Genomic DNA, 25,269 nt, shown 5'->3' on the forward strand with positions numbered 1-25,269 from the left:
TGCGGATTCCCCCCTCCCCCCTCCCCCTTCCCCCTGCCCCGTCCTGGCCCTACCACCGGCGGATGTCGGGACGTCTCAGCCCCGCCGCTACCAGTACTCGAGGCTGTCCCCCGACTCGTGTCCCCAGCCCGTGAGATCGAGCATCCGGGACCCGATAAGATGTGACCAGCCGATGATGCCGCGTTCCCCGCTCTCTCTCGTCCTATGTGGTTCCAAGCCCTCACCAGTTCGTCGTTTCCTTGCGCGCATCGCTGCTACGGGGCAGGTGTTCGACAAACCCACCATCTTTATCCGTGGTTGCGAGAAATTCTTCACCTTCTCATCCCATCTTTCATTTTTCCCGCACTTGCCGTGCTACCATGGCCTCGAGCGGGACGGCCGTTCTGATCCGGGGTGATGTCACGAGACAAGTGGACAACTCCCCATGGTGTCACGACCAGCGATTGACGACGACGACGACGACGACGACGACACAATAGAGTATCTACAGGGCAGCCCGCGCGGGCTGCTGCCATGTACATACCATGGCCGCCATGTACAGTCTTTGTCAAAATTTTGTGGGTCACGGTGACCGTGGCCGGAGCAGGCGCGCGGCCGAGCAGGGGCGCTGCGCTTGCCGCGTCTAATCTCATTGGCCGCCTCTAATCTCATGGCAGCCGTGAGAATTACCTCCGGGTAATTCTCACGGCAGTTTCCACAAAAGCTGGCTGGCCTCAAATATGCTGAATAATATTACGTCCCAACGTAACCTAACGTAACATAACAGAACGCATCATAATTAACCTACCCAAATCCAGCCAAACTGCAACAAACCTAATCTAACGCTGCCCAACGACACAGAACACAACCTATATTAAACGTAATTGAACCCATTCTAAAAGTCCTGTGCGTCGATATCTTGATATAGGAAAAGTAGAGTACAAAAAAGCATTAACAAAATCACGATGACCGAAAAATTACGGAAGCTAAAAAAACAAAACAAAACAAAAACATCGCAATGTCGGACTTGAACCTGAACTTTCTCGTTTAAATCCAAGCACTATACCAGAGCGCTCAGGGGCAGATGCAAACGCGGCTTTTTAGGGAATATTTTTCCCATAAAAGAATCTCCGGGTAGCGTTCTTAGCCAATGAGAGGCGACTGCCGTGAGATATTTGTGACGGTAATGCTCACGGTTGCTGCGATAATAGACTCTACCTACTATAAACACGTCGATCGCATATCTTTGTTATACTGCAACGTAACAATACCATTGCCAACGTTAACATGGTTTTGAAGATATACACGAACATGCCAAGCTTACTCACCAGGGCGTAATACGTAAAGAAAAGCTGGTCTGTGGACAAATCTGATCCGGCAAGGCGGTAACTTTTCCCAAGGTACTTCTTCGTGAAAAGTAGCTGTTGAAAGTTCTGCAATAAGGTTAAAAAGAAGCAGATGCTTCAAATTTTTATCCTCAAGGCTGCTGAGGTTAGTTTTGTGCTATTGTATTTACTGGCGAGAAGTAGCTCGCTGACGGCCGCAAACCGCGCATACCATAAACACTCGCAAGTTTGCGCCTCCGAGCCCAAGGACGCGGGTTTAATTTCGTACGCGGTGGCTGATTTTTAGATGGCAACGGAAACGAGATGCCATTGACAAGGAGAAGGACCTTGTATCGTTTATTAAGCTTACCCAGTTGAATTTTGTTGGCTGCCCTGAACACAAGACAGCACTTGCAAACAAAATCAAAAAGTTTTATGCGCTCACAAGGATCAGCTTGAAAGTCGAGTCCCAGAACGAGGAAACGGAAAGACACGCGAATGCGTGACTTAGTTTCATTTTAGAAGAAGTGACAACTGGGCTAGTTGTGGTTTGTCGTTTCTTTCCCTAGTGTCCGTAGCTACCTTCAAAATGTTAGTTTCATTTGTGCGCTTGTCAGTCTTATGCATTGAGAAGTCCCATTCACTCTGCAATAAATCGATTGGCAGCCTGCTTTTGGTTTCTGAGATTCAATGTTTCTGTTGTGCCTCTTCGTACCTTTTGCTCACCGTCGTGAGTTCGGGCATCGCGTGCGAGGATCGCGATATTCCACCTTATCAAGTGCGGTGTAATAATCGATCGCTGTTGAGAAATACGTGAGCAGAAATTTATTCACTAGAGGCCTCCGTGTCCTCACTTGTGCTTCTAATTTTTGGGTGCGGAAAAACGTAACGGGAACTTAAAAATGCAGCTTGTCTCATGCGCGGCGGAACGCGAACGCTGCCCGAGGGCCGCCCGGCCAAGCGCGGTGGGCGCTCGGCGCATCGCACTAGGTAAAGCAGCGCCACCTACGCAAAGCACGAATCAGAGGAGCGGCGGTCGCCGCCCATTGGCGTCACCCATAGAGTTTCATACTAATATACACTAGAGGGAAATCTGGCGCCACTGTCTAGGGGAGCCGCGCTTCAGCGAGCGTGTCGTCATGTACGGGGCAGGCACGTTCCACTTGTCCTTGGCATGGCTCACGAACAGGCTGAAAAGTTGGGTTTGGCTGCAAAAATGCAACAATATTACTTCAGAAGATTAATCAAATTTGTTCTGTTATTATAAAATTAAAGCTCCAGAAAGATTTATTTGTCAGGGATTATCTAGAAGCTTCATGGAAGATGAACAAAAAAACAATGTTACCCCTTTTGGCTTCAAGACGAAAAATAAGCCATGTGGCTAACCAAGCCAAGGAGGCGAGGAACGTCGCTAGCTGCAATGGCGCCGCCCACGGCGGCCCGCGAATGCAGCGCCAGATTTCCCTCTAGTATATATTAGTATGAAACTCTATGGCGTCACCTGCACCCTATCCAACGAGCCGAGATTACGGCGCACAATAAAGATCACCAGGGGCTGAAAATTATTTGAATCCTTCACTACAACGGGCCTCATAGCCCAGGTGAAGTTTCGGCTACATGCGTCACGAAGGTTTCTGTATTTACAACGCATCCCTTTGTTGCTCCCAGTCTTGTGCGACGGCGCTGTGTCGTCTTACACGTGTATGAGTGCATTGTTTCAAGCCGATTGCGAGGAGTATTTTCAAGACAGAAACACATCACCCACATTTTCCTACCCCATTCCCCAGCCAAGGCGGCATCTAAGCACGCTAAGCAAATAGCATTGGATTCAAGCCTTCCGTAAAGCATAAAACCTTCTACTAAAAGATAAGAGGACTTTTATCAATTATCACAATATTGCCGTGGGCGTTCCTGCTAAATGTTGCCTAAAAGCACACCAACTGAAATTTGCTGTAAATCTATACACTAATTCGTGTTTTCCTTGCTTATTTATTTTTATTTCCTTGTGACTTGCTTCTAGTCAATATGCTTGCGACCCTGGCTGTGGACACTGATAGAAGATAGAGATATCCGTGATATTTTAAAGGGGCCCAGCAGCACTTACCATCAACTACTCGGAATGTATTTTGGGGTAAAGTCTGTTTTCCCAGCAATCTCCTCCCACACGAATTATGACAATCCCTTCACTATTACCGAAACTATGTGCGGTGAGAAATCGCGCATAATTGTTTCCTCTCAACTCGACCGCGGACAACGCGATGAAAGCTGCGCGCTCTCGCCCGGAGCGGTGGGCGGCTAGCGGCGTTCTCTTCGGCGGCGTTCGATATATCATAGGCCAGGGAGTTTTCTCCTTTTCTCCGCAGCGTGGAGGGGTTTATTTCCGGTCTGGTGCCACAAGAAAGCAAGCATGGCTACCTGATCGCATGCGGGTGCTCGGGCTGGTAGAGAGTTTTTGAAGCAAAAAACGTTTGTTGTCGAGGGGGCTGGTTGAAAGGAAACTATTTAGTCCATCACTAAAACTCCGCGCGCACTCAAAACCAAAGAAACACCAAAAGTATGCGTACAGGTTCAGACATAGAAGAGGTCGGTACACAGCGCCAAAGACGGCGGATCGTCACAGGAAATGCGAAAAATTAGCCACGCAGTTGACAAGGGACAACCAATAAGACAGCCATGGCGTCAGTGACGTCGTTTAGGCCATGCCAGGGGTGCATAATGAGGAAAATCGAGGAGAACGAGGTTGGTTTTTCCACGTCTTTCACAACGATCTGCGCGCTCACCGCTTCATGTACACGTGTAATATTCGGCTCAGGTATTCCTGGCAGTGTAATCTAAGCCTCGCGCATTTTTTTTGCACTGCTCAAAGGGTGCTGCAGGGTCCCTTTAATCATTGGTGAGCTGGGTTGGCAGCGTTCCTAAAGATGACAGTGTGCTTACCTCATAGGCAACGCGAAGTCCACCGTTGTCTCCGATTCTTGTAAATATTGAAGATGGGGGCTAAAAGAAGAACGTAATTACTTTAATTAGTTCAAAATGCAAATCGGCTTTATAGCAGATGAAAGTAGCAAATGAGAGTAGCAAAAAGAAAGCAAATGAGTAAAAATCAAATTGATTATGTTGGCATCGCTCAACTGCTCTCGCTCTAAATAAAAGGTAAGTAGTATATTCCACCCACGGATGGCTCCAGTATGTAGTCTATTAACTCTAAAGACGGCTCTATATCTGCAATGGCAACATAAATGTGCCGTCCCAAGAAAAGCACAACAAATCATAGGGCTATACATTTACTAAAATTGCGTCAAAATGCTAAACAGAAGCGCAGGAAAAACACAAAAATAATTTATGATAGGGACAGAGCACTCACATATTTGACAGGATGGTACTGTTTTTCGTAGCACTGTTCCTGGGCCTTCAGGGCAGCCTGCGCTTCTTCAGTCCAATAAATGCGGAAGGGTTTGTAGAAGTTATCTGCAGGTAGAATAATAATGAATTGTTCTTGAGCTGACGCAACTAATAAAAAATTAGTGCAAGTCTCTCTAGCGAAACCGTTTTACGTAAAATGTCAGTGCAAATTAGCTGTAATTGCAGGATACCGTTGAGTTGCGTAGATATTGGACTCGGTAATGTAGGCGAGAGGTTGCAAGAAAAAGGAACATTTCTTCAAAAATTTTAAGCAAGAGCAGGAGCTGTGGTGGCATTGTGCTCGCCGCAGACTTGTTTATGCGTGTCTACAGAAGAGCAGTGTTTCTCATCACCGAGCCTTTATTAGCGGTTATTTGTTAATGCACAAATGTTGATTTAAAATGAATTTACTGCATTCTGTACTGCATTAAATATTTCACTCCTGAACATGTTATTAACGAACTTATCGCTAAGACGCCCATCCGAAAGTTGTAGAGTTCTTTAAAAAGACACGAGTGACGCAAGTTCTTCGGGATATTGTTATGGGATGACATGACGCTTCGGTTCCAGCCCCCGACGGCGAAGAAGCTGCGGGTGTGCGCAGCCAACGCGGGCTCTGTCATGACCACCATGTAAGCACCGTAAATACATTGTTCGCCTATGTCATGGTTCATGTACTTCTTACTGCCACCACGTAACAATATCATTCGTATACACTGCATGTTTTTTCTTTCGAGGAAGAAAATAAAAACTGCGGCAAAATTGTCAAATGCAAAATACTTTGGTGAAAGATCCATGGGTGGATCTTTATGAATGAATGAGCATCTCATCTTTTTCTATCGCGAACATTAGGCTCACGTCCATGCGGACACCTTTTTCGGGCTTTTCAATTCCGTAACCCGGTGTTTCTTGCCTGCGCCTCGCACACCATGACAGCCTGCTTTGCGTCCTAACCACCGCAGTGACAGGTGTTCTCGTTTCTTCTTTCCTCGTCCTTTTTTTTTTGTCACCAGTATCTCGATTTTGTCTCCAGCCGAAATTCCCGCCATGGCAACGAGTCGACTTGTGGTTCTCCCAGCAACAGTGCGAGAGGTGAAAAGCCGTCGCTTCCCGAGAAACAAGCCGGAGCGATGGTAAGGTTACAGCTGTCCTTTTAATTTATCTGTACGCTTAAGGGAATTTTAGCGGACTTTAACTAACACCTCTACGCCCAGGCAAAAACGCAAGGAATCACCCACTTAAAGAAGTTACGAATGGCAAAACAGCCTTTAACGAAGATGCTTCCTAGTTCTCACTACGGTGTAAGGATATTAGTTACATTGTAATACCAATTAACTCTTTCGCTACCGCAGAAAATTGACCAATTTTTAGGGGTCCAAGAAAACATTTTTTTTCCTGCTAAAAAATTGGTTAGGCACTAATTGCAGGAGCACAAAATGCAGATTATTTAACGCCCTTTCCAATAACACCAGTTTTTTAAAGGTTTTCATATATCATAGTTGTGAAAAAAAATATCAAAATCAAAATTTTTGTCAAGTTGTCGAAAAAAATGATAAAAAAGGAGTTGTGTATATCAAACCACCGGTAGTAGAAAAAAATTAGAATATACATTTTGTAGGGAAACACTTCAAAAACACACCCTAAAAAATGTCGACTTGCGCGGAACAGTTTTTCAGATATAAAAAAAAATGTTAGCACGCACGGTGCTCGTGTCATGCGGTGAAGCCCAACCTCTAATTCAAAATGTGCAATTTCGGGTGGTTCCCTGGAATAAATCTGGCGGTTTGACGTTATCAGAGGCACCAATTTTCCCCCGCATAACGTAAAAACATCTTGTCAATGGCTGACTTTGCATTTACAGCGACGCGATGCGGACAAGCACGCGATGCGGAAAAAAACATGCATGAAGTTGAAAACGGAACGCCGTGGCTGATGCTTGTTGTCGTTCACGGTCAGTTATCTCTCAAAACATAAAGCTGAGCTTTATTATCATCTTCTTACTCGCAATTGTAGCCTTGCTCGCAAAAATTAGGTACGATGAGCTAGAATCGTGCCCTGCGATCTTTGGCCGAGTAGCAGTTGCGCGCTGAAAAATATCAGCACAACGAGCCTCCTCTATTGCAGCGCCACCTAACATTTTTCAAATGAAACAGTACAAAAACTTATCAGAGACTCCTTCCGAATAGACAGTTCAACTAAGCAGCAACACTAGACACCCGGATATACCCTCGCATGGAAACGAAACTGGAAGGCGAACAGCTGGCAGTGTAAGGCCGGTTTGAAGCACTGTCCTCGGCGGAACAGATATCTGGCGACTGGGTGTGACCTTTTGACTTGCATCTGAAGTTCTTATCGCAGAAATCGGGTTAGGGTGGGGGGAAATCAGGAGCGCCGTGCTTTGTTCGAGGATCAGTCGCGGACGCTTCAGGCGCCATGGCAGGTAGCCTTGAAGTTGGGTAACTGCGTAGTAGCGCTAAATATGAATTTCGCGATGCAGAAACAAAACCGAAACTGTTGTAAACTGTTTGCGAATGGTCCTGGGGTAAGTAGAACTACCACAGTACTTAGAACAACGTGCGCAAAGGCAATAAAACTGCCTAAAATCATAGAGTAGCTTTGCAACCAGGCACTGCTTGACATTTTCAACCGATTTCTGGGATTATTACTGTCAGAGCGCGAACCTGACGATTGAAAATCGTTTGCTAGTTCCCCATTCACGCCCTGATAGCAAAAAACAAGCGCTGGTGCAGAGTAATTACGAGTTGCACGCATTCTCCGTCGGTAGCTGTGACGCGCGATGACCACGCCCCTTTTCCACACCCAGGTGATTCAAAAGCGTGTCAAAAATCACGTTTCCGTTGCAAAAATGAAAACAAAACTGATTTTGAAAGGCCATTTTCTGATCTAACTCCGAACAGCTTTACTTGTTCGAGAAACGCCTGGAACGCTATGAAAAGGCGCTCCCAAAAGTATCGATCAAGTTGATCGATTTTGATAGGCGCGGTAGCGAAAGAGTTAAAGGGCTCACTCTTAACCGCCACAGTTTCTCAGTGTCTAAGGCGTTGTGCTACTCAATAGAGCCCTAGGACACGAGATTGATACCGGCCGCGATGCCAGATTTTCAGCTGAAGGTGACGAGCCAAAACGCGAGTGCGTTGAGAATAAGTGCACCTTAAGAAAACCAAGTGGTCAAAAGTAATCCGAAGCCCTACACAGCGGCGCGGCTCTTCGTCACGTGGTAGAGAGTAGCTTCGTCGCGCGGAGCCCAAAAATTTTAGAAGCGGTGTTTTCTTGTACTTTGCTAGGGTGTAAGGGTTATAAAGGCAGTAAAAAATCTTGCACCCCCCCCTTATAATGACGACGATGGTTGATCGCGAAGCTTTCTCGCGATGGATTTTTTGGTTGGCTAATCCCACACTGCAAGTATGTGCTACTCTGGAGGTACGCACTTTTCTGGAACACCCAAACAACTATCAGGTTTGCACTCCTTAGGCCTAACGTTTAGGTTTGGGGTGTACGGTGTGAATCGGTACCCGCTGCTTGGCGTTCGCTTCAACCATATCGAAATGGAGCAATCGGGTAGACGCCGGCTTCATAACGCGAGGACGCCAGGTTCGATTCCGGCCACGGGAAGCGTTTTTTTTCCTTTCACTTCACTCATGATCATCCATGATCATGGTCAGAGAAAGTTGGGTTCCCTGCAGGGCACATTAGCCTACATCGGCGTCAGTGAGGACACCAAACGCGTCGCTTTAAAATCAAATCGTTTTACAGCGCACCGCGTAATTTCATCGCCACTTCTCCCCGCACGCGCCCTTTCGCCCTCGGTCGCTCCTCTCTTGACGGATCGGCGGCAAAAACAAAAATATTTGCTCACACGGCCGCTTTATCTATTGCTCGCGCAACAATATTGTGTGTGAATGGATGCACAGGCTCCTCCCCAGCAGCATTTTCGTGATGTTTGATACACGACTACAGCCGGTTTTCGTCGAATCAGACAGGGCTGCGCCATGCAGGATGGCTCGATCGTCTCAGCGGTACACGACGCGGAATAATTTACTGCATCCACGATTCCCACCTATCAAGCAACTGCGGCCGAAGGATAAAAAGGGACGTGGGCAGCTTTTATCGACACAAACTGCCACGCCAAACTGACATTCCCGGCGCCAGTGTTTCGTGCACAATCGAATCGTACAATGTGCAAGGGTCTTGAACGGCTGCACATCTTCGCCCGTTGAGACCGATTTTTTTTACATTGCAAGGAGGACAAGTCACACGGGGACACATATAAAAAAACATTATGGTGCTGAAGAACAAGTTAACGAGTAAATGTACGCAATTGTTCCTTCCTGCAGTCGATTTCTAAGAGAGCGCCTTGTCTTGGTGAAGCAGTACTTGTCGGCAGTGTGGCCAGATTTTACACGCAAGTGTAAGTTCCACGTCTGTGTGAGTTGGAGGCCGCCGAGCTTGGCAGGAGAGAGAGAGAGAGAGAGAGAGAGAGAGAGAGAGAGAGAGAGAGAGAGAGAGAGAGAGAGAGAGAGAGAGAGAGAGAGAGAGAGAGAGAGAGAGAGAGAGAGAGAGAGAGAGAGAGAGAGTACAACTTTATTGAAAGCGAGCTCCTGAGAAGCCTGCCTGGAGGTCTCGGGAGCGGAAAAGGTACGAAGGGGGGTGCGGCGGAACAGGATAGAGAAAAAGAACTAAAGGCGCCGGTGAAGCCTGAAGGGGAGCGCCTGAGCGCGAAAAAAGCCCAGCAGCGCGTCTCCACACTCCTCCTAGTAAAAGACCACGTGACTTCCTGCGGACTGGAGATTCACGGCCACGTTGTGGACACGTCGATGGCCAGCTACAGATCACATGCACACCGAGTCTCGGGGGCACACCGGAGCGATCGCCGAGCACTATCGGCACTAGATCAACAAAAGCTGTGGATTAAGTTCTCCCAGAAGGCCTGCGCGTAACCCGAATCAGTGCATCGACATCGGACAATTAAAAGTGAAGCTGTTCATGGTCGACACTTTCATGGGTCGAAATGCGGTAACGCGGTCGCAGCGGTGTGAAGAGGCCGTAGCCTAGTGAGGTAAAGAGCAAGCACCAAGCACACACGCAACAAGTTAGAAGAATGCTTGCACGAGATGCTTATATAGGCAAAGCTTTTATAAACTACTAAACCTGATGGCTATGTTTATACTTGTCAACACTATAGAGGAAAAAGAAAACATGAAGCATATCTGAGACGAGACATCAATTCATAATTGCTATATGCATAGTTCTTTGAATTAAATATACAAGGCTGCTTGCTTGTTGCGATAGCAAATATAAAAATACGCCGTGGGAAAAATGGCAGCATCTCCACTCCGTGGATGATGGCGAGGGTGCGGAGTACGGGGACTCGAAATGACATCCAAGTTGCGCCCCGAGGTACATCGGATTTGCACGCCGACCGTCATTCGATTTGAGCCGCGAGTTGCAACTTGATTATTTCCTAAATGAAACTGCAACTCACGGCTGAAATCAAATTTTGCGTGATTTTCGATTGATGGGGGTGTGCGCACGGATGGACGCGGACGGACATTGGGAGGTCCTAAGGTACTCCGCACCGTTACATTCGAGGGAGTTAAGCCGTTTGACGCTCGGGTACTAACCCACGGTCGTAGCTCAATCAATCAATAAAAAAACGGTCGTAGCCCAATGGGTAAGACGATTGACACTAACTCTGTCTGGTCTACCAGGCGCAGGCTCGAATACTGCCGGTGCCGGTGCCTGTGTGATTTTTTGCCATAGCAGATGCTATGCGCACGGACGCGGACGGACATTGTGCGGTCCTAAGGTACTCCGCACCTCACTCAAGCGCTCACTCCGCCCCCTTGTGGCAGCGTTTCAAGTTAAAAAGTAACAAAAGGTTCCAGTAGATGGCGTGACCAGTGCAACGCGGCAAAAATGAATTTGCGCTAACGGGAATCGATCTGCTTGCGTTGAGCAATTCTATTAAACTTAGCCTTGCGATTAGGGAACGCCAGGAAACTTCTCTGCTAACATGAGCGTTTGCGACTTCAAGTCAGTGAAGATGGAATAATTGTTGCATTTTTTACCACCTTTGTCAAGTTTAAGAACCCTACAGAATACTTCCTTATTATTTCTAATGCCATTTGGCAAGTACTCCTTTTAAGCATCATTCTCGGGGTGGTTTATATTAGTGCACACAGCTAAGCGCAAAATAAGCCCCAGGCATATTTCAGGCAAAACAAGCAAATGGCCGAGAATACAAGCGTTCTATAATTCAACATAGGATTCGTTGTTACAGGAGCAACGTTAAAGAACAACTGGAAACCAGCGTAGAAAAGAGGGGGAAGGTAAAAGAATTCACAAAGACAAAAAATCTGTGCACCTGCTCTAACGACAATGATACAGAAGATATAGCAAACAAGAGCGCTGCCACAACCCATACTGCGATCAGTGGCGCGGTCAAGATAAATTGTACTTTGGAAAGATTTATACCGAAAGGGTGGTCTATGGAAAAGAACGTAAGATGTACAGGAAGAATTGCCCTAAAGGAAAGGTGGAGTGCTTATTTTACCCGGCATTTTTTTGTAGTTGTGCGATTATATAATGTGTGAATATTTTTTACTGATTATTGATTTGAAAGAGCTGAAACTCACCCGTGAAGGTGGCCCTTACGAGACAGGAGGCAAGGCGATGCCCAACTCTCGGGACGTGGAGCATCCTGGTAAAATACGGGTGGTAAAAAGAGGTCAAAGGCACGTGACTAACGCTCCGAAATTGGAACCTCGAAGGCAAAAAATACATGCAGGCAAGTTAGCGCATTTCCAAATCAATCTCAGTGACGTTCCAGAACTAGCGGGAGTAAATTTTTCTTCGTACATCCTTCAATTTTTCTGCACTTTCACAGCGGTGATTACTGAAGTAACCTCGCAAATGTTGTTATTGCTTTGATCATGATTAATATTTGAGAGAGGTAATCGATTGAGCTTCAGTAAAACCTACTAAACAAGCTCGTTACCTTTAAAGTCTGCGTTAGCCCGAGCTGTAACCCGCAACCCGCTTTCAGTAGAAGTAGGATAAAATGGCGACTGGCCGTGAGAATGTTCACGTGGTTTTACATGCAGAAACCACATCTCTGCCTTAAGGGGCGCACTAGTGTAAGCAGTAGTGACACGAAGTTTTCTTGTCCAGTTTTTTTTGTTTGCTGCTATGGGTGCTTACCAGCCCAATAATCATAGAGTGGCACATTAGACCGTCGATACCATCGTAAGTAATTATTTACAGCCTCGTTTATTCGTGACAGTATCGGTTTCGGCAAAACGAACACCGAGGTGGCCGCCATAACAGGAGAGCGCTTGTGAAGCCACGGTTTTCGCTGCACCACTGCCGGTGTCGATCCCCGCTCGTGCGCGCGCTTAGACCGGCCGTGTTCTCCACCATCTCCACGCGCCCGGGCAACATGACATCAGTCTCAAACCGTGACGCCTACACACGGCAGAGCAGCGCGCGCCAACCACAGCCAGTGCTTTGGCCACGTCACGGAAGCCCTGACGTCGGCAGTTTGGGGCCATGGGCCATGCCAGGGGCTTTATTCTCGACTGCACAAATTCACAGTGAATTCGCTGTGTTTTTTGCGTAAGCAAAACGTAAGCAATACGTAACGTAAGGCACGTATAGCTATGGCGACATGCAGTGTAATTTGACGCAAAACTCGAAGGTCACAGCCCAGCGATGAAATATTGTTCATAAGAGATATAGAAACACTTGGCATGTATTATAAAAATGAGGACGGCAACTTAAGTTGGAAAATGAATTCCTTGTCTGCACAACAAATTGGCGTCAACACCACAAGGCGATCGAGTAACGTTGATCCAAAAGCGAGCGAAAGGCGGGAGTTGAGCTAAAGAACACCACAGAATCTTTTTTACCGTATCTGTCTCACTCGCTTTTAGTAACATAGTTGAGCTCTCTGCTGCAATGCAAGCTTTGTTGCGTTTTCACCTTCCCGGCCGCCACCGCCGCCACGGTATCGTCTGCTGCCATGCTGCATGTGCATGGCGGGAGCACAAAAAAAAAAAAAAAAGACGGCCGTGACCACTGGTTGTATCACGTGGTAAGGACAGCGAAACGCTACGCCTGATAGCGGCAGAGCGTACTGATGCTGCGGTTTCACATTCGTCAAGCTCGAGCTCAATCAGCGCAGTAATGAATAAAACAGCCAGTTTTCTTTGTTAGTTTCTTTTCAATTAGATTATGCGACCCACCAGCTTACTAGGAGGAGTGGGAACAAATTCCATGCGTTTGGTTAATTGTAACGGAGGGGCTTGTGCTGTCCTCTTATGTTACTGTTACGTCAAACAAATAATTGATGTTTTATTGCCGAAGGTAACAAAAGACGAGGCGTTATTTTTATGTGCCGTTATGGCTGACTTGGAAACAGTCAAAACTATTACAGTCAAACCCGACTATATCGAACCCGTTTACATCGAATTATCCCATATATCGAACAATTATTGTACACTATAATGTTACCGGGAGAATATATAGCAAAAAGTACGGCTACATCGAACAAAAAATTGGCCGCGTATCTGCTCCTTTCGTTGCAAATGTCGTCAAAAGACGATAGTCTTTATCGACTTTTGCCATGTAAATGCCTCCCTTCGCTTTCCCACTCACCACGCATGTAGTTCCTGTTGCGTCGCGCTCCTCCCAAGGTAAAGACGCCAAACGTTTGCTTAAATCATTTTAAATTTCCCGCGTTCCACTGCTCCAAACCGGGTGTCTCGATGCCAACGCTGCCGTACGGCGAAGACGCGTGTGAATCGAGGCGCCCTACTTCAACGTTTATAGAACCGCGTTTCCCTAGTCCACGTGCGTTCCAAGCAGAACGTGGGACCTATCTAGTGGAACCTTTCGTAACTCTTGCCACTTGATTTCTTCAAATGCCGCCAGAAGCTATGTGGCGCGGGTGACAGCAGGCGACGGCGGAGTGATATTTTTTTCTTCAGTTGATGAAGTATTTAATCTCGCCAAAATCAAACATGTACGATTTTTTATAAAGGAACGTTGCAAATATCACTTCTGTATTCATTAGTTGTCTTATATATGCGTAATGTCTTGTTGTTCTTCAACAATATTGACAAGTATGAACATTACACCGGACTTAGACGGGCACATTTAGCTGTGACTATATAAGACTATTGCGCAGGCATTGTTTTACTTTGGCCGGGTGGCTGAATCGGGTCACAGACAGACAGACGGACAGACATACAGACAGACCAAAATTTCTGGGTTTAAGTAGTCCAAGAAAGACTATCGTCTTTAAAAAGGCAGCCGCAACCTATATATTGAACTTCGGCAGCGCAAGATTGCCCCCGAAGTTGGCTTTCCCGCGCGGCAGCTGGGCGAGCTGCCTACGCCTCCTCCCCCAGTTTGAAAAGTCACTTAGCCCAAGCGCTCGCGCTCTCGCTCGCTCTGACAGCCACCCCCTGTCCGAGTTCCCGGGTGCCATTTGTGACGGGACTGCAGCAGCAGACTTTGTGTCCGTCGCTGACGATGTTGAAACTACCGGAGAGCTCGCCGATTGCACTTCTTGCTAGGCATTGAGGCTCAACAGCCTGGAACTTTTACAAAAGTAATAAGAGAAGTTAAAAATAAGTTGGAGGTCATTGACATCGAGAAGTACAGGGGTGCCATAGTGCGCACACGCGCAGAGCGACTCTGGTTGGGCGAAACGCCAACCAAACGTTCCCTGAGTGACGAAAAGGGTTATGCGCTAAAGAATGAGATTAAAGCTATTCGATACAATAATGTGGTTTCTAGGGACCCTGAAGTCGTGGAGCGCGCGTTTTTTGAACATTATAAGGAACTGCTGGGAACTGAAAAGCAAGGCAGTAAAGATTACGAGCTAACTTTCTTGCCGTCAATGCCAAAGTTAAGTGATGATGACAGAGCAAGCATGGAGGCGCCGATCAGTTTGCAGGAGATAAATAACGCCATCGACGAATTATCCATAGGGAAGTCACCGGGGCCAGATGGATTGGGAACTGAGTTTTACAAGTTCTTCAAAGAAGATATAGCATTAATTTTGTACAGGGTCATAACGGAAGCGTATGAATCCAAGAGAACACCGCCTTCGTTCCGGAATAGTCATATTGTGTTAATTCCTAAAACTGATGATCCTGAAAAGCTGTTGGCGGTAGAGTCGTATCGGCCAATCAGCTTAACGAATGTTGATTACAAGATTTTCATGAAGGTTTTGGCTAGAAGATTGCAAGGAGTAATAAAAACAATTGTTGGAACCCATCAAACATGTGGAATTCAGGGACGATCTATTTTTACCAATATTCATGTCGCAAGAAGTGTATTAGAGTGTTTCGACGCTCTAGGGGGCCACGTGGCGATGATCCAAATTGATTTGCAGAAGGCCTTTGACCGTGTTGCGCATAACATTCTTTTCTCAGTGTTAGAACACGTTAACGTAGGATCCGTCATCCTCGAAGGTGTAAAGATGTCGTACACTCAGTGCTCAGCTCGTGTTATTGTAAACAAAAAAGTGGGACGAAGTTTTGATATACTGTCGTCGGTGAAGCAGGGGTGCCCCTTGAGTCCCTTGTTGTTTGCGATTTATCTTGAACCCTTTTGTTTAAAGATTCTTCAAAATGAAAATATACACGGATTCCGTTTGCACTGCAGTGAAGTTAAAATTTTGTCATATGCCGATGACATCGCTGTTTTTTGTAGTGATAGGAAAAGTGTGAGGGAGGTGGTGAACGATCTAAAGCGATTTTGCGAGTTGTCTGCCAGTGCAGTTAACTGGAACAAGTGCATAGGATTTTGGCATGGTGACTGGCAAAGTAAGCCAGTGTTTTTCTAGAACATGCCTTGGACGACAACTCCGGCCAGGTATCTGGGCATCCCCCTTGAAAACTACCAGGATGCTAGAGAGTACTGGGACGGAGAAACTGATAGAGTTAGAGAGAAATTAACACAATGGGGGGGAAGGGATCTGTCAATGTTTGCCCGTGCATCAGTATGTAATGTGTTTGCTGTTGCCAAGGTATGGTACGTCCTACAGGCGATTCGTATGTCAAGAAGGAACATACAAAAGCTGCACAGAGTGTTTGCGGTGTTTTTGTGGGGCTCAAGTTGGGAGCGCATAAGTCGAACTAATTTGTTTCGCTCGGTGAAAAGTGGTGGATTGGGATTGGCACATTTGTTTATCCGACAAATATTTTCTAGGTTTATGTTTCTGAGAGATCAGAGAGATTGCTTTCTACGTACTGTGGTACAAGCCCGACTGCGTGATGTCATTCCAGACTATGTAGTTTAAACTTCTGAAATGCGATGTGTACGTGTGCGTGGGTTCTTGCGGGAAGTTGTGGATGCTTTTAGGATTTTAAGGGTTAGGTTTTCCTCGGAGTATTTGAGTAGTGTACCGCGAAAACGTTTGTACAAAGATATGATTGATGTGTGTCTGCCTGTTCCGGTTTATCGTCAATTATATGCAGTGGGTTCAGGAAAAGATGTTCTAAAAAGAGTGAAACGAATGCCAGTACGTTCATCTGTTAAATCTTTCTTCTTTAAACTTCATAGCGGCACGCTTCCAGTAAAACCCTGGCTGCAGGAAAAAGGACTATATGTACACCCATGGACACTTAACTGTAGACTATGCCAAAAGCTGGAAACAATTGAGCACATCTTTCTGGACTGTTGGGATGCGGTGTTTCACTGGGACATCCTCCAACGAACCCTGAAAAAAGACTTACCATTAACGCCTTATGGCATTCGCTTTTTGCCCGTAAACAACGATGGAGGCGTGCCCTATGATATATTCATGGCACTTAGTCTGCATTCTATGTGGAAAACTCGCATGGCGGTTCAAAATGCCGAAGAGGATGCTCGCACAGTGCGAGAGTACTTCATTGAAAGCGTTGCTTATATAAGAGAAGTTTATCGAGTGATGCCGGAAGAGCCTGAGTGGTTACCCATTCTGGATGTTCTAGCGCTATTTAAGATGTTTTAAGCCACTCCCTTCAGCCGATTGGTGGCTGGAGCTAGTAATTTGTGTACTGAACAGTGCGTGTTGTGTTGTCGCCAAGCAGGCAATAAAGAAAAAAAAAAGCTCGCCGATGAAGACATCGTTGCCGATCTAGCTACGGAAGGCCCCGCCGATGACAGCAACTGTGAGGACTCGACGAGTTCCGCCCCGCCCCCATGTTCCGATGCTCTTCACGCGCTGAGCGTTCTTCGCCGCCACTGCGCGGCAATAGAAGGCTGTGGGCTCAGCTGTTTCGAGTCACTTGACAATGTTGAAAAGTGTGTGCTCAACAATGCTTCGAAAATGATGAAGCAAAAGAAGATCGGAGACTATTTCTCGCGCTAGTGTGCCCGCGGAGCATGTATCTTGCAAGTAAACAACAGTTAGTGATGAGGTACGTTCTGTGCATTGTCAAATTCTTTAAACATTATATATCGAATTATACGATATATCGAACTAATGACCGTTTTTTGCGAGTTCGATATATCCGGGTTTGACTGTATTTGTTTTGCTAGAAAAAAGTCTTAAACCGCACGTCATGCGAAACTGCGCCTGTTGCAAATGCACACGAATTACGCGCCACCGAAAGACGTAAGTCAGCAACGGCAGCCATTTTCGCGTTTATCAGTGTTGCGAGATTGCCGCATCTACGGCCTCACTGTTAACTTCGACCGGGTCATTTACTAACAACACTACTGAAGATGCAGCAAAACGGCATCTTTGGACACACTTCTGCTGCTGCAGCGCTTTTTAGATGCGGAGCATCTTATTGTCTGGGCATGTCCAGCGTCGACGTCCGCACTCACACTGCGCATGCGCAACTCTCCGCCTTCCCTCTCTCCCACCGCTGCGCGGTTGGATACTCCCGCCACTTCTTCTCTCGTACCAGCTGCGTGCACCTCGCTTTCGCTTCTCCCGTGTTACTCGCTTCTGCTTTCGCGGCGCATGCTCGGCGCTTGCGCATCTCTCTTCCTCTCGTCTCCTCTCCTTCAACCTTGAAGGTAAATCGGGTAGCGCGCTGCGCGCGTTCAGTTCAGCGCTTGCTGCGGTTGACTCCCCCTCACTCCGTTCTTCCGATGAAGTGTGATGGAAGCAACCGTTGTGTTCGTAGTAGAATTTGGGGGAAATGTAGGTGAACCCCGCGATGCCCCGCATCTACACAGCGTTCCCTTCGGGAAGATGGGGCTAATTTTTTACACGCATTATCTTTGATTCGCATTCGGAAAGACGTGGGTCGCGCGCAGCCGCACAGTAGGGAGGACAAGCTAAGCCTACGAGAGTTCTTTTTTTTTCGAGGAGGTTAGGATTTTATGTATTGGCCGTTTGTACACTGCATGGCTGACGATAAAAGCTGCATAGAAGCAACTTGACCAGCCCGTCAGCCCAATTGTAGCCCTAAGCAGCAGGCGGCAATAGGGACCGGGCACCTGGACGGGTGGCGCCATCGCTCTCCTCGTTAGTGGAATGAGCCGGTGCATTGGACTACGCATCCTCCCATTGTTTTTGCCGTGTTTGCTTCGGTGCTTTCAATGTTTTGGTGGTGTTGTGAGGGGATCTGTGCGGTGAAAAGAAGCCTAGACAGATGTGTTGGGTTCTTAGATGTAATAACGGCTACGTAAACTTCTAAAGTTGGTATGGCCTACAATGTCATGAGCGCTTTTTGTAGCGATCTACGCTTGGCTCTACCAGTTCTGAGTACGAATAAAACTACTATTATTAGTATTCTTTTTTCAAATGCACTGACAGCTACGTAAACTTATTTGACCCTTCTAAGTTTGGGAGTGGGCTACATTGACATGAGTGTTTTTTGCAGCTCTGCGCCTAGCTCCGCGCGAACTGAGTAGGAATAAAACTATTAATATTCATTTCTTCTACTTTAAATTATTTTCACTGGTTTCGATGACTATGGTTTCCACCCCAACCTTAACGCTGGGATACCTCGATACGCGTGGTTTGAAGAGAAAGGCAGTTATGTACGAGATCGACTACGGTGTGGCCGTGGACACGTCGTAACAGTTTACACTTTCTGTAACCGTGAGCTTCGTGCCTGTGGTTTTAGTGAGCGAAACTGTGACAGCATGGGAGCCTGAGAGCCGAAGCGAAACTTCCCCATTTGTCGTGGTAATTTTGTCAAGAGCCAAAGTTATTGAACCACTTCACAGCCCAAGCTGCAAACCATCCTCCCTCACGTTCCCATTTTACCACCTGCGTGGAATAAAGGCTGGCACCGATGGTTAAAAATTGTGGCAGTGTTACCGCCAGCGTTTGGTTTTTAATGCTTAAGTATTATTGGCCGAGTACCAAAAAATCGTGTAATACGCCTTGTGAATAAACCAACGGGAGACTAGTTGCCTCAAATAGGGGTGCATCAGCCCGAGTCCTCCAGCACAGACGCGTTTCCGACACGCTGACGCTGGAAGCAGTGAAGATTTGGAGTGGAGTGCACGGAAGGGAAAAATTAAACAGCAATATCATCCAGCCCTCCGTTTACCGATGAAGATGGTTGAACGCGAAGCTTTCTTTGTGCGAAATCGAATGGGAAATGGTCAAAGACAAACAGGCTGCGATCAAACGACCAAACTGCGAGTTGGTCAAATTCAAAGCTCAGCTAGTCAAAGTTTAAATCCAGAAGGCAACCAAGGGAACCCACACGAAAAAGCTTTGCCATAAGCCATCACCGTCGTTCGATGGAGGTGTGCATGATTTTTTAAGTGTAGGTGGCAGCTTGTAAACCTCGACTGCAGCATTCAGTTATAAAACAGAGGGCAGGTTTTTGGAACCCTCCTGTCTCTCGCCCTTCAGCCACACGGGAATTGTTTTTTGAAAAATCATTAACCAACTAGACAGCAACCATTGCAACTCTTGTAAAGCAATGCTTTTCGACGACAAGCAATAACGTTCTACTATCATGCGGTATTTGTTCTGTAAACAATTCCCGATGACTGCAGTAAGCGTATTTCTGTGAAATTAAACACGTTTATACCTAGTTAATGAAGTTACGGAAGCGTCGTCCGTCATAACTTCTGTTTTGAGGAAAATCTTAGAAAGCACCCCCCAACCCCCCAACGTTGTCTTTCGCTTGTGCACGACGCCGTTTCGTCATAAATGCCAAAGGCCAGCGCCGCAGCATTCCTGAACCGGCTGCACGCACTGGCATTGTAGGAGCATTTAGATGCATATTTCTCGATACGCCAAAATGCATGCAGGCCTGAGAAATCTGCACGAAGGAACGGACTTGCACTTCCAGCTTGACTTCCACCTTGGCGCATTGAGCGTCGTCTGCTATTTGCAATTACCGAGTGTCATGCGTCAAGGGCACCCCCTGAGAGGGGATGCATCAAGACCCCCCGAAAAGAAAAAAAAAAGAACAAAGAAACGGCCATTTGAAGTGCGCGCCAGGAGCGCACCAATAAGCGAACGCCAGCGCCTAAACACCGAGGCATCATGGTCAAATACGGCAGCGCACTGGCCAGCCAATCAGAGAACGCCGTGCGGGAGATCAGTGGCGTGATGACCATATATGGACATGAAAAGGCAAGGAGGCAATGAGAGCGCACCACGATCAAGCCCAGAGGGGTTAAGTTAAAAGCCGGGCGCACAAAGAGAAGGGAGAGGCAAGAAACCAGGAGGCGGCAGGAGCACGTGAGCTTCAAGGAACGAGCCAGGGGGACGTGGCCAGGCCAACGACTATGCCTACCAAGCCTTGGTGGGAGCGGGCCGACTTCGCATCGGCTGCGGCATCCTAGGCGCACCACCAACCTGTGTCTTCGTGGCCCCAGCGTCGGCGGTCGGGCACCTGCGGCCAACGTCTACGCTCCGTCGACCTTCGCTTCGACGGCCCCGAAAGGCTACGTTCGGGCCGAGGCTACCGGGACCTCCAGCAGCAGCGGCTACCAGGGGGTAGCCACAGAAGAAACGTCAGGACGCGCGGAGCCCACGCCGTCTAAGGAAAGACCGAGCGCAATAAACGCCGGCATCGAAGCGAGACAAGGACGGCTACCATCGAGTCGCGGCCACGCAATGGGTGCGACACGTTAGCGCCGACACATCAGCTTGTCGTAGGACGCAGCTAGGAAGTAGTTGTGGTAGAGACTTGGCTGAGGACAGTGGTATTGTTTACTAAGGGTATTTGGACGAATTGTGCAGAAGTTTATTGTGGAGGCTTTTTGGCTTTTGGTGTGAATGGTATTTGAGATCATTAGTTAGGAGTTGCATTGTTTATTGGTTGATTGCAATTGATTTATTAAGTGGTTTGCTTTAGGGGTTTTCATCAACGGCTTTCCTGCGTTCATATCTCGGAGCTGGTCAAGACAACCTCACCAACCGTTCACGTGCCACCGAGTATGGGCGTAAATCACACACACGGCATGCCTCGCAAAGGTCACCTCCACGCTCAAGATTTACCACTCTGAAAAAAGTCCTTGTGGTTATCTACGCTTTGCAGGCCGCACCACAGCAGAAAGACAAAGCCATGCACAACAACGCAGCGCTGACCGCCACCGGCATTCCACGGACGAGCGGTTCGCCATGGCGGCGCTGTGCGCTAAAGCGACGGTGGTGCCATACAACGGCCGCCCAGTCCCTATATGCATTGCTGTACAGTTTCTACAGCAATCAACACAATGGCTTACTAAACCTACCTACAGTTTACCTACAGTTGACCTACTAAAACGCATTAACAGCAAAAGGCCGGCACCCATGAATCGTCGCAGTGTACACGTAATGCGAAATGACCAATGATCGTGGCGGCGCCACGGAACAATGGGAGAAAAGTGTGCCGATACTCTGTACCCTCATCTAGTGACACTAGACGAGCGCGCAAGCGACAAGCCTGCCGCGACGACGATAAGCATTTCATACCCTCCTCCATCACCATTTCTAGAGGATTACAACAGCCCTGCTGGACATCCACTATCGCAGGGCGGGATGGCGACCAATTTTTTAAGCAGAATGATTTTCTTTACTATGGGGCAAGTTATTTTACAAAACTGATTCTGGCAGAATATTGTCTGTCTTCAGGTAAAAGGCTTTGAATAGCAGAATTCGTTTATCTTAAAAGGTCCCTGGAGCGCCGTCATCAGGGCCATTTTACGCCTGGTTTGAGCTGTGGAGCTGAAGTAAATATTGCGTGGTCAGGCCTCAGCAGTTTCTTCAGTACAGCCGTCTCGTTGCTCCATTAAACGAGTGTTGAGTGAGTCAGCTTCGAAGAAGTCTTTCCAACAAATGAGGAAATCGCCCTGCAGGTGGTTACTTGAAGTACCTGCATGGTCAGTTCATTGATGACCAGCCAAAGCAGGTACCAAAATTTAGCCTGGACCCTCACGTCAACAAGTACGAAGTGGTAGCCACTATTGGAAGGGTGCCGGAAAAAAGTTTCCGCTGAAAGGAGAGGACTTTGTTCGTATGATTTGCATATAAATGCACAATGCCTGCCACCGGACTGTAAGTTGGCGGACCTACGCCAAGTTGTCGCTTAAATAAGCGGGAGCTTCACAAGGACGGCGGTTTCGCAGTTTTACGCCAACTTCGGAAAGCTGAAGACATTTCTGCCATCCCAACCTATTTTCACTACTGACAGTCTCATAGCGCTCCACCTCCTGAAGCAGGGAGATATTTTCACTTCGTTTCTTGGTGACAATGTAGTACCTTTAAATAGTGATATCTTTGTAGTAGTACCTTGCACTCCTCCATCACCATTTCTAGTGTCCTCCATCACCATTTGGTTTATAAATGTACTACTGCACTGTGCTTGTGCGTCTGACGACAATGAAGCACCCGAACCCAGGATTCCTGCCCAAGCGCCTCCGCGGAGAGCAGCGCCTTCTGTCGGCGTGTGGCGGCGCGACGCTCCGTAACTGAAGGGAGCGAAAAATGAAAAATCAATAGCTCCTCACCCAAACCAGTGAGCTAATTGCTCTCCCGGTTGTATGCAGAACAGCTTTCACTCTCCATTACTGTTTATTTTCAATCATGTAACTCGAACGATGCGTGTTACCTGGGCATATAACTTTTTGTCAATGGCGTCTATGGGCAGTCTCTGAAAAATGGACCACTTGGCTCTCCTAAATCGAGCACTGTGTCGCTGCAAGATCAGATATCCAATTGCTCTCCCGGATTTGAGTACTGCAGTATGTTAACTTCAAGACGCCATAAAATTCCACGTGATTGGTTCACAGAAAAATGTTACTGGGCACTTTTTGTCTGGAGTCTGATGCCTGGTTAGAGAGTGGGAACGTGTGGTGCCCTCTCTCGTAGTGGCCGGCATCCTCTACAGCCCCCATAGCCTCCGCGGTCGGCTGCCGGCGGCGGGCCGCCGGCAGCCCCGCTCGGCTCCGGTCTTTTCGGTGTAGGACGTTTCGGTACAGTGCGTTTCGGTACGGTCTTTCCGGCGCACAGACCTTTCGGGACACGGGCGTTTCGGGACACGGACCTTTCGGGACACGGGTGTTTCGGTACAAAGGCGAATTCCGGCATGCGCTGTAGGCTGCGCGCGTTGTTTACGTGGTGGTTGCGAGCACGCAATTCGTACCTAATTATTAGAGATATTCTTGTTCGCAGTTCTGCGTTATTTTAGGCCAGCAGTTGGTTATGCGGCCTTGCCAAAAAAAACTTCTGTTTATTTGTTGAATATTAGCTGGGATATTTGTAGCCTTTATAGAACCTAATTGTTCATTATTTTTTTGTAGCGACTTATTAAGTATTTTATATAACAAATCAGTGACAGTATCACCGTATTTCCTCGGTCGTGTTTTGACGACTTATTATCTCTTTTTTTTTTCAAAAATCAGTGAGAGTAATTATTTTATTTTCACACTTTGCGGATCCCCTACGACAAAGGCTGCGGAAATGAGGGCCACTGCGCGGGAAAAGGAACCTGTGCCTTTTTAGACCGCTAAATGATGTAGGGCAATTTCTCGGCATTCCGCATTTGTATGCGTCGGTTTTTTTTTTTTTTTGATAACGCAAGTGCTTAATAAGGCGTTTTTAGAAATGCATTATGGAAGGCACCTATTATATTCGTCATACCTGTCACCCTCTCCATCTATGCTCTTTCCCCCTTGCCCACCCCCCACACAAAGTAGCAGGTCAGAGATTATACGATCAGGCCGACCTCTCTGTTTTCTTTCCATGCAATAAATTACTCTCTCTCTGTCTCTCTCTTTTTATCGCCGCACGCTTCCGTCCCGGCTTCGTTAACTTGTTAGCAGGGGCTGCGGCGGGTTTGCAGTGTTTGTTTTATCAGAAGTTGGAAATGCTTTGTAATAATGTTTTCTGCAGCATACATACAGATAATTAACTTATCAAGGACTACTCATTTGGAATTTTTCTAAGGAACAATGCAAATATCTGTTATGTATTGGTGTTTTATTTCAAATATGCTTAATGTTTTGTTTCGGCTCAACAATAATCACAAGTATTGACATTGCCAGCGGACCTAATTGTTTAGAACTCTCCTCTGCATTAACTTTGGCCGGGCGGCTGAATCGAAGAACAGAAAGACAGGCTGACAAACAGACCAAGAGAGAGACCAAACTTTCCGCGTTTAATGAGCCCCTCAACCGTCACGAAAAAAATAAAAAAGGAAAGAAACCAAAGTGCCTTTTAATTAAATCACGTGTGCATTCGCCTTTCCTGATATTCTCTATCACCCCGTCGTCGTTGCATTCGGTGTATTGAAGGACTCTGGTTCTACTCAAAAATAATCAGCTATCAAAAATAATCAGCTATCAAAAATAATCATAGGAGGCTGGAGAACCAGCCTCCTATGTCGGGGGTGCCATTTGTGCTTTTCCACTGTGCAAAGTGGGCGCCGAAAGCTTATTGGCGGTGAGATCTTTGAGTGGCGCCCCCTGGCTCTGACGTCGGCTTAGGGATTCGCGCCGCTGTCGTCTGCTACACTCCGCTTGTGAGGGGCAACAGTGCCTGGGCTAGAAATCGCCCGCTTCGTTGCTGTAGTGCGTTAAAAAGCGTATTTCTAGCGACTCAGTTATTTTGCCAACTTCTGACGCATCTGAATAATTTGAAGCTGTATCCCCCACAAGTTTGCAACACACGAAGAGATAGAGAACAACTTTCTTCAGAGTATCGGTCAGAATATCGTGTGTAACTCGTCCTTTCTTGCTTATTCGCGAGTATCAGCGATCAGAGCTTCTCGATAAGTATTCAAAATGCGTAGGCTTTCCTGCAGTATTTTTGAGATGCTCCTATGAAGACTCAACAGTCTAATACTACGTACCAAGCAGCGGCCTCTACACGCTCATCGCACAGCAGGAAATAAAGCGGCTTTCTTCTGTTTCTTTCGTTGTTGTCTTGTATCGGATTAATGTTTCTTGCTTTTTTTTCTGCCCAACGCATAAATTTTTCTGCGCCGTCACCAACTTCTCATTAGGAGGTTTCGGGATGTTTGGGAGCCTCACAAACGTAGTGTGGATATTTCCTTCATTTTGTATGGCATACATTCCCTTCTTCACAAATTGGCTTTCATTACGGCTGCGTGCAAGAAGGTGCATATCCGCAGCGTGC

The sequence above is a fragment of the Haemaphysalis longicornis genome, unplaced genomic scaffold (assembly GCF_048455015.1).
Source record: "Haemaphysalis longicornis isolate Haplotype H1 unplaced genomic scaffold, Haemaphysalis longicornis Haplotype H1 scaffold_2, whole genome shotgun sequence".
Lineage (NCBI taxonomy): Eukaryota > Metazoa > Arthropoda > Arachnida > Ixodida > Ixodidae > Haemaphysalis > Haemaphysalis longicornis.